This window comes from Adelges cooleyi, unplaced genomic scaffold, assembly GCF_023614345.1.
Source record: "Adelges cooleyi isolate 19-005CV unplaced genomic scaffold, UGA_ACOO_1.1 ACOO_flye_CR_arks_rails_tigmint_CR_PRNA_30, whole genome shotgun sequence".
Classification (NCBI taxonomy): Eukaryota; Metazoa; Arthropoda; class Insecta; order Hemiptera; family Adelgidae; genus Adelges; species Adelges cooleyi.
The window spans coordinates 23,834,723-23,848,250 of record NW_026095971.1 but is presented as its reverse complement, the minus strand read 5'-3'; the positions used below and the strand labels follow the sequence as shown (position 1 = coordinate 23,848,250).

The following is a 13,528-nucleotide window of genomic DNA, read 5'->3' as shown; positions in this document are numbered from 1 at the left end:
ATGTTTAACCATTGACTATTGACCAATACTGTGTGTGTGTGTGTGTGTTTACTGCGGGATGACAGTGAACACAATCCAAACCAAATGTGTTTACTCGTCCGTTTGTCTGCGAATAACTATTAAATTCATTTAAATACAAATTAGCGTTAGGTTAGGGTAGGTTAAGTAAGGTTCTCCTCCCAAGTGTGCGTTAAAAAACAAAATAGTAAAAAAAAAGGTTAGGTTAGGTCAAGTAGGGTTAGGTTAGGTTTGGTTAGGTTTGGTTTGGTTAGGTTAGGTTAAGTTAGGACCTATGACCCCTATGAAAGGGGTTAGTCCAATATGGTAAACTTTCGGGAAACTGTGTTTCACATACAATTTTACTTGAAAAAAATTATAAAAAAATATATGTTTAACTCTTATGCACTTCTCTTGTTCTTTGTGTGCTCCGTATTCGTTATCGAACGTTGGCAATCATGTTAGTAATTTGGTATTTATTAATGGCTGCTCTGAATAGTGAGTTCGTAGATGTATTTAACCATCTTCTGAGGTTGTCCATCCAAGACATTCCAACTATTTTGCCATGGGTTATTAATTGTAGTAGACTATATTCCAGAAAGGATGCCGTATAACATGTCCAAGGTATTAGACCTAAATTTTCACCAGCTGTCACTACTTTGTTAATATCTTTTGCAGGTCTTCGATACTGCCAGCCATCAATACGGTGTCATCTGCATATCTCAGTTTTAACTAAACGAATTTGACCTTGTTCATAGACAAACGATTTACTTAACTCTTTTCATAACTAAAATAACTAAATCATAAACAGAGTTGTGCGTTGTAAACCAAAACTAATTTACCAATATATTTTATTATGGCATTTAATACAATTATCAGATTTTAATTTTCCAAGTTTGCTGTATCCATAAAGTTCACTGACCACACGAATCGCCTTCATGCCAAAATTAACTTCTTTTCTAAACTGCAAACGCCTAACTTGCTGGACACGGACTTGATCTTACATATAAGACAAAGGCCGGCTGGTTAGGTTAGGTTAGGTTAGGTTGCACTAAAAAGTGACCTATAATGTTTTTTGAATTATGTTGTGCACTTGTATAATTATTGTTATTCATTTTATGCAATATTACCAAAGAGATGTTTTTTTTTTTAAATTACCCAAGTACAAAAAACAGTGTTTTTCTAAGTTACTCATTTTTTTTAAAGTTTAGTGGGATTTTTCCAAGGCAATAGGGTTTAGCCCGGGCTTTTTCGGGATGGACTTTTTTATGGCAACCCTGCAGTACAGACCTCAAAGTCGTCAAAGGCCCAAAGGTCGGTGGCATTGGCCGTGGTCTCGCGCCAAAATAATTATTCTCGGCTGCATAATAACATACAAACGGGCTGTGTATAATTTATATTATAATAATATCATGTGTGTAGAGGTACACTTACCGCAGCAGATATTGTGTGTAATACACATGGCGGTGGGGAGATATCACACACTGCACACACACCGGCTGAGTCGAGACTGGTTTCCACTCATGTGCCGACTATCCGCCGGTCGTACCGTACGTGCGTTTGTGCTGTGGTCGTCTCAGCAGTGTTATTTTTTATTATATGTGTGTGCTCGACGTTTTTTTTTATTATTATTATTATACCCACACGATTCGGTGCGGTTTATGCCAATTTTGTGGGTTTTTTTTTTTAAATTCAAAATTTACCCCTCCGAGTGCGTCGACCGGGCGAAAGAGGACTTTTTTTTTCAAAGGTTTAACGTTTAAAAAAACGCGGTAAGTGCTTTTTTGGCAGAAAAAAATGGAATAAAAAAACCGACAAGCTCAGCCCCAGGTCGTCCTGCCCCCTTAAGGTTAGTTGTCTCTACACGGTTATATTTTGTTTGATTAGGATAAGAAGAGGACTATGAATTTTTTAGCTTGATTAGGATAGTTAATTATCAAATACCAAAAAAAAAAAAGTAAAAATCTTTTGAAAAAACCCCTATTGTTATAATTCTTATCTCATATTATTCAGTTACTGAATTACACAAATTTACTTAAATACGGTTTACCGAATCTACTTGGAGAAAAATCTATTTAAATTTTTTCTGGTAAAGGGTTGTTCCTGGCAACCCGCATAAAGCATAATATTTAGTTTCCCCCTCATAAACGCCACTGGTAGTTTTGTTTAACCCCATAAACCGGCCCGCATTGCCAATGACATTGCCTTACACCAAGTGGCAGTGAAGAAGGAAGGGTTTGGGACTCAAAAAAACCTTACAGTTTTAAAATTAGCGCTTTTTTGTGTTTAATACAGCAAATATTTCGGTAAAAAAATTAAACGTAAGCGTTTCGAAAAGAGCTAATTATTTGAGTTTTAAGATTAAATTATCATATCATTCGTGCCGGCCTTGTTGGCTTTGGAAATAATAATAATATACAAGTATGCTTTCGGTCGATGCGTTTACGAAAACGTACACACTCGTGTAATGTTATTAGTACAATATTATATAAGTATATAAGTATGCATAATATAGATGTATATACTATATATATATATATATGTAAATTATAGTAGCACTTGTGTGCGGTTGAGAACGAAAAAAAACCACTGCATAGTCAGCCGGTGGTCGCACATGTGTGCGCTTGTGTTTATTGCGACCCCCGGCCGGCCTTTGTCTTATCAAGTCAAGTCGGCAAGTAAGGCGTTTGAAGTACAGAAAAGAAATTTAATTTTAAAAAGAAGAAAATTTCGACTACTTAGGACGGTCCGACGGCATTGCTGTAAAGTTCTTTGGCCACTAAGTTATGTCGGAAACGCATTTTTGATTATTTGTTTATTTTCCAAGTAAACAAAATTTGCTTTTTAATATTGACAAATTTTCAAATTTAATTCATTTAATTACAATAAACTCAAAACCCGTCTCCTACATTAACCTAATAAAGTAGTCGAGCAACTCGAATCACTTTACAAAATCTTAATCTGATCATTTTTAAGTAGCTGTAATTTTGTCAGACTTTTGGATGTAAAATAAACCAAAAATGGATTTTACCAGTAGAAAAAATTATATAAATTAAAAACAATACCTAACCTAACCTAACCTAACTTCTACAAATTAACCGGACAAAGAATTTACATGGTCGGAATTTATCAAAACCTTTTTTTTCTCTTAAATATTGCCTATATAAAACTACTTAAAAACCACCCGCTTTCACCCCCTTAAGCCCTAGATTGTAGGTTTTAAAAAATCTTTAAATTTTTTAGATGTAGAAAATAATTTTGAAAATGTTTAAGAAGGGGTTAGAGGTTGGTTAAAAAATTTATTAATTTTACTTAAACAAAAATTGTAACGCGTTTTGTGACACTTTAAACACATTTTTCTCAAAACTTTTTTACAAAGACTACTAAATGGTTTCCAATGAACTTTATACAGAATATTCAAGACATGAAAAGTAATGCTTAATTGAAGAATTTTTTTTTTTTACAATTTTAATAATAAACGAGCGTTTTGACCCCTAAAATGCATATATAAACTTTCAGTGACCGCAATTTTGCTTAATTTGAAAAAAGACAAAGTATTAAACTAACCATTTATTTTCTCTTTAATTGATTTTCAATAAACCGCTAAGAAATACTTATGGTCACGGCAAGACATTGTGTTTGTAAGAGAGCAATCGTCTGCAATCAAACAGATGTTCAGACTTTAATCTTTCATTTGAACTTGATGTAGGTACAATTTTCTTGAAATATAGTGTTGAGCTGTTATAATATATCAGACAAACCGTTTTCAATGCCTACATTTTCCAACAGCTGATTAAACACTAGAAATTCGTTGTATGAATAAAAAATGTTTAAAAAAACATCAAAATCCGTTGAATTTGAAAGCACAGCCAAGTTGTTGACAACAATTTGTAACTAATAGAGTAGGTACAAGAGTTAAAAGTAGTTCAAATTTGTTTTTTTTTTTAATTGTTTTCTATATTACTTTAGGTAAATAAAACATCTTCGCCACTTGTTTGGTTTGTATTTACTGCTCGACCGAGTGTAAAGCTGATTTACAATAATTGTCTGACCAAACAAAAAGGTTAATTAATTTTCGACTTTGCTCGCGAAACCACAGTCAACCACATAAACGGGTTTTTTTTTTAAATTTATTTTTTTGTTGGTCAATTACCAGCGGTCTTAACTCTTCGAGATGTGTGTCTGTGTGTATGAACACTCTTTGTCTCCAACGTGTCTGCATCATTTGCATAATGAATCGTTTTTTGGACCCTCCCCCCCACGGTTTTCATTTGTTTTTTAACCTGGCCATAAATTACTTTAAACCCAAACCCGAACGGTCTACGATTTTTGTATTATTATTATTATCATCATCATCATCATCACAAAACCTTCGACCGAATAATTACAGTGTATTATTTTGTAGAGATTGTTATAAAAAAAAAATGTAATTAGACGTTTGTGGGTATAAATTAAATAACTCCTACCGTCTTGGCAAGTCCGGCCCATCGAACCGTGTCCATAACAATAAGCAACAGAGTGACTTAAGGTACACTCATTTCATAGTACATACCTAGTTGCATTTACCTGACTGTAAAGATATCCGAATAATATATAGCTATTAAGTTGGCTAAGGCAGCTACTATTAGGTGAATTCAGTTTTCTCGGTTTCTTCTAATGCAATTCAGTCGGTTCTGTTAGCAAGTAATTTGCTGTTACATAACAAACCAAGTCGTTGCTAAACGTCATGTAACTGGCCTTTGGCCAATTATTAACAATGCAGTTTATAGTTAACTATAATAAAATTAACCTTGAAAACAAATTCGATGTTGATAAGATAGACGGATAGATATTTGTTTTTGGCTTGGGTATATTTGTACTTGGGCGGTGTTCCGTCTTTCTGGCCCAAAGATACCTAACCTAACCTACAAAAAAAAAAAAACAATTTGTAATATTATTACCACTAACGTTCCGGTCGTCAGAGGTTTAAAAAAAAAATTAAAATACAGAAAAGACAACGTTGACGTTTTAAATTTGTTTACTTTTGTGAGTTTGACAACTATTTTTGTGACAACGATTTCAACGAGGGCCTCGTGTACGGTTACATATTATTATTACACTTAAAGCCGGTGGCCATAAGCGCATAATATAGAAATAGAACAAAACGGTGTGTGGAAAAAAAAAAATAGTCACAAGATTCACAGACCACAAACGCGTTGCCCAACCGGTAGCAATAATAATATTTTTTGACGGTCAATCGTTTTTTTTTTTTTTTGGCACCAGAGGTTGCGTTGTTTACATTGCTGTTGACTACTACTAGATAATCATGTCAAATTACCAAAATTCATCCATCTAATTTTAGCTAAAATCGAAAATTTGTTCAATGTAAAACACTGTAAAACGAGGCAGTCTTGGCGCATCGACTTTCTATCTCTTCTGGAATATAGTTTGAGAGAAATCAAAAGAAATAGATTAAGTTGAAAACGGAATATATATCATCATCGTATCTTATGCGAGATAACTGTTGTCCGTTCGGTATGCGATTGTCAATGACGTCACTGTTGCTTGTTCGCCAAATGTGTGTAGATAGATGGTAACCTTTGGAAACCGGCACGACCAGCTGACATGGCAGTGCCTACTCGAGTAGTTTATACACAGGACACATACCTATACCTATAGCTGTGTCACTATACCATCAGAGCCCATTCATTTGGATAAAAAAACAATCTACTATAGTGTTTTAAAAATAATTCCCGCGCCTCTGATGGCTATAAAAATTTTAATATTTTTTTTACTTTTTAGAACCCTTGCACCGTCTATGGGGTGGTCTGGCTACGGGTCAGTCCGTCCAGGTTGGGATCAGGATTATTTTTGGGTATTCACAAAGCGTTACTAGAGCTGTAGACGTCTCCTCCTAATTTCTCGTTTCCGTTCTTGTGTAATGTACAATGTTTTTTTCTTTAACGTCAAACCTATTATTGTATATTTCTCTAAAACATGCACTTCCTGTGCGTCCGTCACCTATGTAGCTATATAGAAAGAGAGAGTCATTATTATTATTATGACACTATTCTGTTGCACAGTTGTACTGTGTACAGTGTGTGTTTCCACCGTGAAAACGCCGTCTACCACTGTCGTTTGGTAGAAAAACAACACAACAAACGCACCGTTGGGCCACGACAGACACGTGCGGTGTATAATATAATATATATATATAAAGGGAAACGTGTCGGGGAGGGCAACAGAAAGAACACACGTGTCTTTTAGGTCTATATACGGTTTTTGTATATGTATCAGCCGGCTGGCAGATGTGACGAAAGAAGAGAATAAAGTCCCGCCAAAAAAATATATAGTAATGATCATATTATTATTTAAGACTCTCTCGGAAGGCCGCTGCGGATAGAACAAAACGTTATTAATAATAATATGTTATTTGAATGTGCATTGGACCGTGCAACGTCTGTCCCTCACTCGCAAACTAGTCCCCAGCAATCAGTCAGTAGTCCTACAACTCTAATAATTACAATACTTTGATACGTTAAAAAAAAAAAAGTTAAATAAATAATTGATTTATCGTTCCCCGTCCAAAAGAAAGAATATTGGCTCCGATCGGCCGAGCGTGACCAGAAATAATTACAATAGTTATTAAATAGAGTAGTGGCGTGTATACAGGGGTGATCAGCTGGCTGATATATCAACCCCCAGTTTTTTTTTGTGTAAAAAATAACCTCTTAAAAATATTACTGTGGTAGAACTTTTATTTATTTTTTTTTATTTAAAAATATTTTTACAATCTGTAATATTAGGTACAATGAGTAAAACATCTGAAGAAAATTACCGGTAACACTACCTACTTCAAAGCCGCAGAATTTAAACTTACAAACCTAACCTACTTAAATATCACTAAAAATTTAGCATTAGCATTTTAGTTTATTATACTTAATAAATCAATATAAAGCATTCTGTATTTGAATTATATTTTTAACCTAACCAAACCTAACCTTACCCTAACCTAACCTAACCAAATCTAACCAAACCTAACCTAACCAAACCTAACCAAACCTAACCAAACCTAATCAAACCTAACCCTTAGATTGGATTATTGCTAAACGTCTAATCCGGGGAGGGAACAAATAATTTCTAGCAAAGCTATTAGGCACAAAGCATGGCGCACCGTAATACAGTAATGTATTTTCAATGGGGCGGTCCTTATTCTGGGATAAAATTTAAATTGGGATTTACGGTTAAATTCGATTAATAAACACTAATACTTTCTGAATTGGGAAAAAGTTATTGGTTTGTCTTGTATAATTTATCGTTTTGTAGTTAATAAAAGGAATTTTAAAACTATAAAACTCTGTTCAAATGTACATATTCCGTTTATAGAAAATCTACTATGAATCTACTATGTTGATATACATTTAATTTGAATAATGGACTATTAGTAATCTGTGATAAACCAGTAAGGTTTTATTTATTAGTGGTGTTTATTTTTTTTTTTTATTGCATTAGGTAATAAAGAAATTCATTTAAATATTATTTCAACTGATGACGTGGCCACTTGAAATGCGTTTAATATGTTTTTTTGTGTAAATACTGTATACACTATTTTAATGTGTTGTAAAAAAAATATTGTTCTTGTATCTTATGAGGCTATAAGCGAGCGCTTTGCGTTGTAAATAAAATATTTATGGTGCGATATAGATTAAAATATTATCAAAATATCTAGGTTAAATCAACATGTACTGTGTACACACATTGTTTACTGCAGTTTTCATAATAAATGAAATTGAGGATTTTTTTTTAGACTAAATCGCTTACAAACAGGTTTGGTTTTCTTTGAATAATTTACATACAAATTAGTATGCAAAAAAATAAAAACGCACAGCGAGAACGCTTGAAAAATATAATTTATAAGTTTCCAACTATTATAAACGTTCAGTATCTATGCGGTTTTGTAGATATTTAAAAAAAAAAAAATGTTATTACTCATTCGTTGTACAGGAGTTGTCGTTCATCACCTTTAACAAATAATATTATCATAACTGTACAGTGTATAATAATATGTAGAAAGTTTGCAAGTAAAAAACAAATCATATCTTAAAACCATATCTATACGGCTATTGTTAGCCGGTAAAAAAATAATATATTTCATTTAAAAAAAATGAAAAATGTCACGCTAATTACCCTGTAAACCCAACGTTATGTGTATATCCTTTGTGGCTGCTGTTAAGTGGGGTTTTAGTATTTTCATTAGCTATTGGTGTACAGTACCTACATAATATATAGTAGGTATATACACCTGTAATGTGAGAATTATAAATATAGGTTTCACTCATTATGTATAGACTTCTATAATACAACACTTGCCGCGTTCGTGACGTTACTATAATATTATACACAGACATATTTTTGCCATATTATAATACCTGTTGATCGTTTTAAAACACAAGCTATCTGCTCGTGGTGTGTGTAATCGCACGACGATTGTTGGTTTTCAAGTGTTATTACATTATTTTTTTTTCACTCTTGGGCTTGTCAACATAAAAAAAAAAACTGCGTTTAAGTACAAGTCGTTAAAAGGTTACCACTTTATGGCACAACAATATAACTTGGCGTCAGGATGTAGTCACGTGACGACACCGGCAGTGTATATCCGATATCTTGGGAGGACTTCTTCTTCTTCTTGTTGAGATCCATCGTTATTGGCGAAACAACACTATCTGGCTTGATGTTTGTTGTTCGGCTGGCGTTAATCCCAAAAACGTGGCGATGCGAAAAAAAAAGCAATATAGATAAGTCGATGACTTAAGTTACATAATACTATAACTCGAGAAACGCCCGTGGTTAATTTGCCTACTACAAGTGGCTAGTAATACCACTGTGTCGGCTATCAGCTTTTTTATCCGAATAATAATTTTTTGAATATTATTTTTCATTCGAACAGTTTATTCGAATGACCGTGGAGTCATTTTTTTGTATAGACAATTTTTTTTTATTCGAATAAAATAGTTATTATTTGTTATTTTAATAAATAAAAAAAAATGCCAAACTCTACCTAATGTAGACTAACTTTATTTTTTAATTTTTGGACGATTATTACCATTTGTCGTTAAACGAATGATTTAATAGCTAATGAACACTTAGTGGCGAAAAATGTGTTTTTATAACAATATACAACTTTAAAGCTCTGTAATGAATGAACTGTACGTGTACCAGATAAAGTTCTGAAACTCTTCAATGCTACAAGCCAAAGTGATTATAATAAGATCTTAAATAACAAAATCCGTTCTAAAGAAAAATGTATCTAAAACTGACTGGAAATAATAAATTAAAAATTTGTTTAATTCACATTTTGTGTCTTATTGACAAGCTATTTCTAATGAGCTTAGAATCGACTTAAGTCTCTCTGTTCTCTATCTCTTGTAGTTTAAGAGACACTTGAAAATTAAGCGTTTATAAGTTGTAACAAACTTACAGACTTTATTCAAATTCAAATCATTATACCGCATGAGTATGAAATCCGATCGACCTCTGTATAATATCTTATATTAAAGCCAAGACAAATATCTATCTTCTCACCATTAGTGTGTAGCTATTTGTTTTTTTTTTTGTATTCACAACAAGCTCATTTTTTCACATTTTTTCTCTAAATATCGTATGCTCTATAAATTGTAATAACTGTTGATTGTTACAAAGATTATGTACTCGTGTATAGCATCGGTATTTAAATGATAAACTTAGGTATTCCAAACAACTAGAATTTGATGTGTATTTTCGTCACCTTTTATTTTTTATATTGGAGCTATATACTTTATAATGCAAAATCTATTTAACACCGTATCGGATTACCTGTGGATTTTTTTACTACCGTCAATTGTAACCCTTTAACTTCTCTCCTTTTCGTTCCTAGATGGATCCGCCTATGGTCAAGTAACATAGAGTAACAACAACCGACGAACAAACAGCAACAGGTCGCTGTCGGTTAGCTGGAAAGGATAACGAGTGTGTGCACGCAATCTCAGCGGGACATCCTGCACCCGCGTGTATAGGTTAATATAGGTAAAATCCCCACGGCTAAAAAAAGGATGATCTCCTTAAGAGTACACAGAATGCCTGACCGGTCGGATAACACGGTGTGGTGTTGGTGGTCCGTGCGGTGTAATATTGAATGTCGGTTCGGATTATGGAAATGTACGTCGGTTGCGTGTGTTTACTTAAATAAAAAATAAAAAATAATCGGAATTTAGAACGGTGTACTATAGTGCCACCCTGTAAGCCAGTGTGTAATACACGCACAGGCCAGACGCATTAACAAAGTGAAAAGTCTCGGGGGCGTGTGATTCCATCGACAATAATCGAAAATATGTGGTCGGTCACTTTATTACTCGACTCGCTCTACTTAGACCGAGATCCAGACTTCTTTGCACTACTCCCCTGTAAAACGGCACAACTTTTGTGTAACGTATTACCGTTCAAACGTGTTGTTGATTACACATTACATACTATAATAATATATTACCGTGTAAACGCCATATTTTGTTTAAACAACCCGTCAAGTGGGCTCTAGTAGGTCTAACGATTTTGACGGTATAACATTATTACTGTGTGTGTACCTATACTTGTAATTATTGTTGTTATTAATTTTCTAACGAAGGGGAAAACGCGTCAAGTACAACGTGTTTTGTGTGAACGTAAACGTGTGTGTTTAATGGTAGCTGCTCGTACTCTCCTCTCATTGAGAGATAAAGGTATTGTATATAATTTTATTATACCGACGATGATTATCATCCGTCACAAGTATTTATACAGGCTGCTGGCGGCACTATAATATTATTCCACGTCGTCACTCGAGGTAATGCAACGACGATTTTTATTTTAAAACACCTATGACTAGAACAGCTATACAATATACAGGATGCCACGGAAAGTTCTACCGAGCTTCAAATGAGACATTTAGGATGCTCTATGGGTACAATAAATGGTGTTCATTTTTTTTAAATTTTAATATTATTTAAAATAGAACTCGTATCTCATTAAAAAATGGTCTTACGAAAAAACTAATTTCAGATTTGAAATTGGGAGAAAAAATCTTGTTGAATTGATATGTAACATGATTTTTTGGTATCTGGCCACACATACGTCCACCGAGTGGCCACTAAGTGGCCGGCATTTGACCAAAACCAACTTATGAAATGTGACAAATCATTTTGGGTTAGAATTTTATTCTCAATTCGGTGATGTTCTTAGAATTATTTTATATTAAATTACGTGTCGCATGCCATATGTTGGTTTTAGTCACATGCCGGCCACTCAGTGGCCAATCGGTGGCCACCCTGTGGACGTATGTGTGGCCAGATACCAAAAAATCATGTTACATATCAAATCAACAAGACTTTTTCTCTTGATTTCAAATCTGAAATTATTTTTTTCGTAAGACCATTTTTTAATGAGATAAGAGTTATATTTTAAATAATTTTTAAATAAAAAAAAATGAATACCATTTATTGTACCATAGAGCATCTTAAATGTCTCATTTGAAGCTCGGTAGAACTTCCCGTGACACCCTATATATATATATATAAGCGCATATTTTAATTTTTTATCTATTACTATCAAAAAGTGTATTTTGGAAAAAAATGTGGACCCGTTATTATATGCTGATTCAATATCATAAAATTACTGAATATTATTTTCAACAATAGCTCTAACGACTTGGGTAAACGGTAATTGTTTACTTGCGTTTTTATGCGACAGTAAAAAGGCAATACCTACTGTCGGCGAACCGCTTTGCTCGCTACACTATTATTGTGTGTGTGTGTGTACACAAAAGCTACAATTATATTTTAAACCCATTAATCACGGGCATAAAAAACAAAACAAAAAAGATTATTATAAATCGACTCGGGACAATAAAAAATACCTATATTACATCTGTCACACACACACACACGGACCAAAGGTTATTGTTTCTTTGGTCGTCCAAGGCGCGGCTCTACCGAGGCATTCGTCGGCCACCGCCGCTGGTAAAGGTGAATAAACATGTTACTTCTACCGCCGCCACATGTACCTATACTTACATGTACACATATAATATGAGATAATATATTAATGCTCTATATTGTATAGAAAAGAAAATATGATGAAAACGTGACGGAGTGATTTGCAAACACTTTAACGACGGTATACATATCATAGTAAAAGCTACAGTAAGCTCATCAGAGCATATATTTTAGCTTTTCTTATGTATGAATAATGTTATCTGGTTCAGTTCACACGACAATCTTAAACGCATTAGACCGGTCCGGATCATCGTAGTAATATTTTGTATGTAATTTAGGCAGACCTCCGGTCAAATACTATTTAGAAGAGTAAATAACATTATAATTGATGTTTTAACCCCTTTTGTGTGTCAGACTTGGCATGTATATTACACATCTATTTGTACGCATTTAGGTACATAGTATTTTTTATTTGTTGTTCTTACTTTGTTTGAAAAAGTGTAAATCTACAAAAAATATCTAAACGTTACATTGCACAGAAAACCAGCTAACTATACACGTCTGACCTTTGATTCATTGTAAAACGTTACTCGATGAAATCAAAACGGTTAAAACAGCTGGAGGTCGCGACAAGTTAAATATTATGAAGCAAGCAAAAAGGCCAGCTGCAGTGTTACCACAATGACGAAATTGCATTTCTCCGGTACATATAATTCTCATTTCATTGTATACGATAAAAACAAATTTTTCCCTCTAAAATTTCCAATTTTTTTTTTACCTAAATGGCTTAATGGGTTTTGTGGATAAACACAGTGTTCGGGGTCCACCGCTCAAAGTCAAGTGTGTTGTGCTGGTGGTAATATATATATACACCGAGGTATGAACGCATACACACCGAGCCAGCTGAACATTGTTTACTCGTGTAATAAGAAGAGCCCCACGACAGTTGTAGGAGTAACAGACCGTATGTGTAGCACGCAATAATTGTGCCTCAGCCTAAGTACACACACACATACAGAGAGCATTGAGACGTACGTGTCGTGAATGTCATCGTTTGAGTATGTTCACACTCTCTGGAACAAAACAGGATAGTTTGTAGGTGTTCACGATTAGCTGTTAACTACTCACAAACTAGTATTTCAACTAGTGGTTACAACTATTGTAGAAGCAGCTCAGTTAAATCACTATCAAGAACAATGTCAACCGAGGGAAAAAAATCAGTTGCTACAATATTATTATTTTAATCTAATATAATATAATCTTTAGAATTTTAAAAACAAGGAAATTCTGCTGTTCATCAAATATTAAATGAGCCAAAAATTGTTTTGGACCAGAACCGTTGACTGACAACCAGTTCTTTGCACACATAATAATTGGTTGTTACTATACAAAACAGTTTTTTTTTTATTAAGTTAAACATGTAATTATTACAAGGATACACTTTATTTAATTGGCTTTTAAAAACACATATTATATGCCACGTCCAGCATGTTTTTTGGTAACTCTAAAATATTATAACACCGGTTTTTTTATTAGAGTTTAAATTTGTA

The 13,528-nt window shown here is 33.7% G+C and overlaps 1 protein-coding gene across 2 annotated transcripts in view; it reads left to right on the top strand.

Moving 5' to 3' along the window:
• The first annotated feature begins 1,561 nt into the window (after positions 1 to 1,561).
• The window catches only part of LOC126837960 (rho GTPase-activating protein 7), a 98,292-nt gene continuing 86,325 nt past the window's right edge, over positions 1,562 to 13,528 (top strand). For both annotated transcript variants that reach the window (XM_050571997.1, XM_050571996.1), the window contains exon 1: positions 1,562 to 1,846. The gene's annotated coding sequence lies outside the window, so the exon portion shown is untranslated. The remainder of the gene's footprint in view (positions 1,847 to 13,528) is intronic.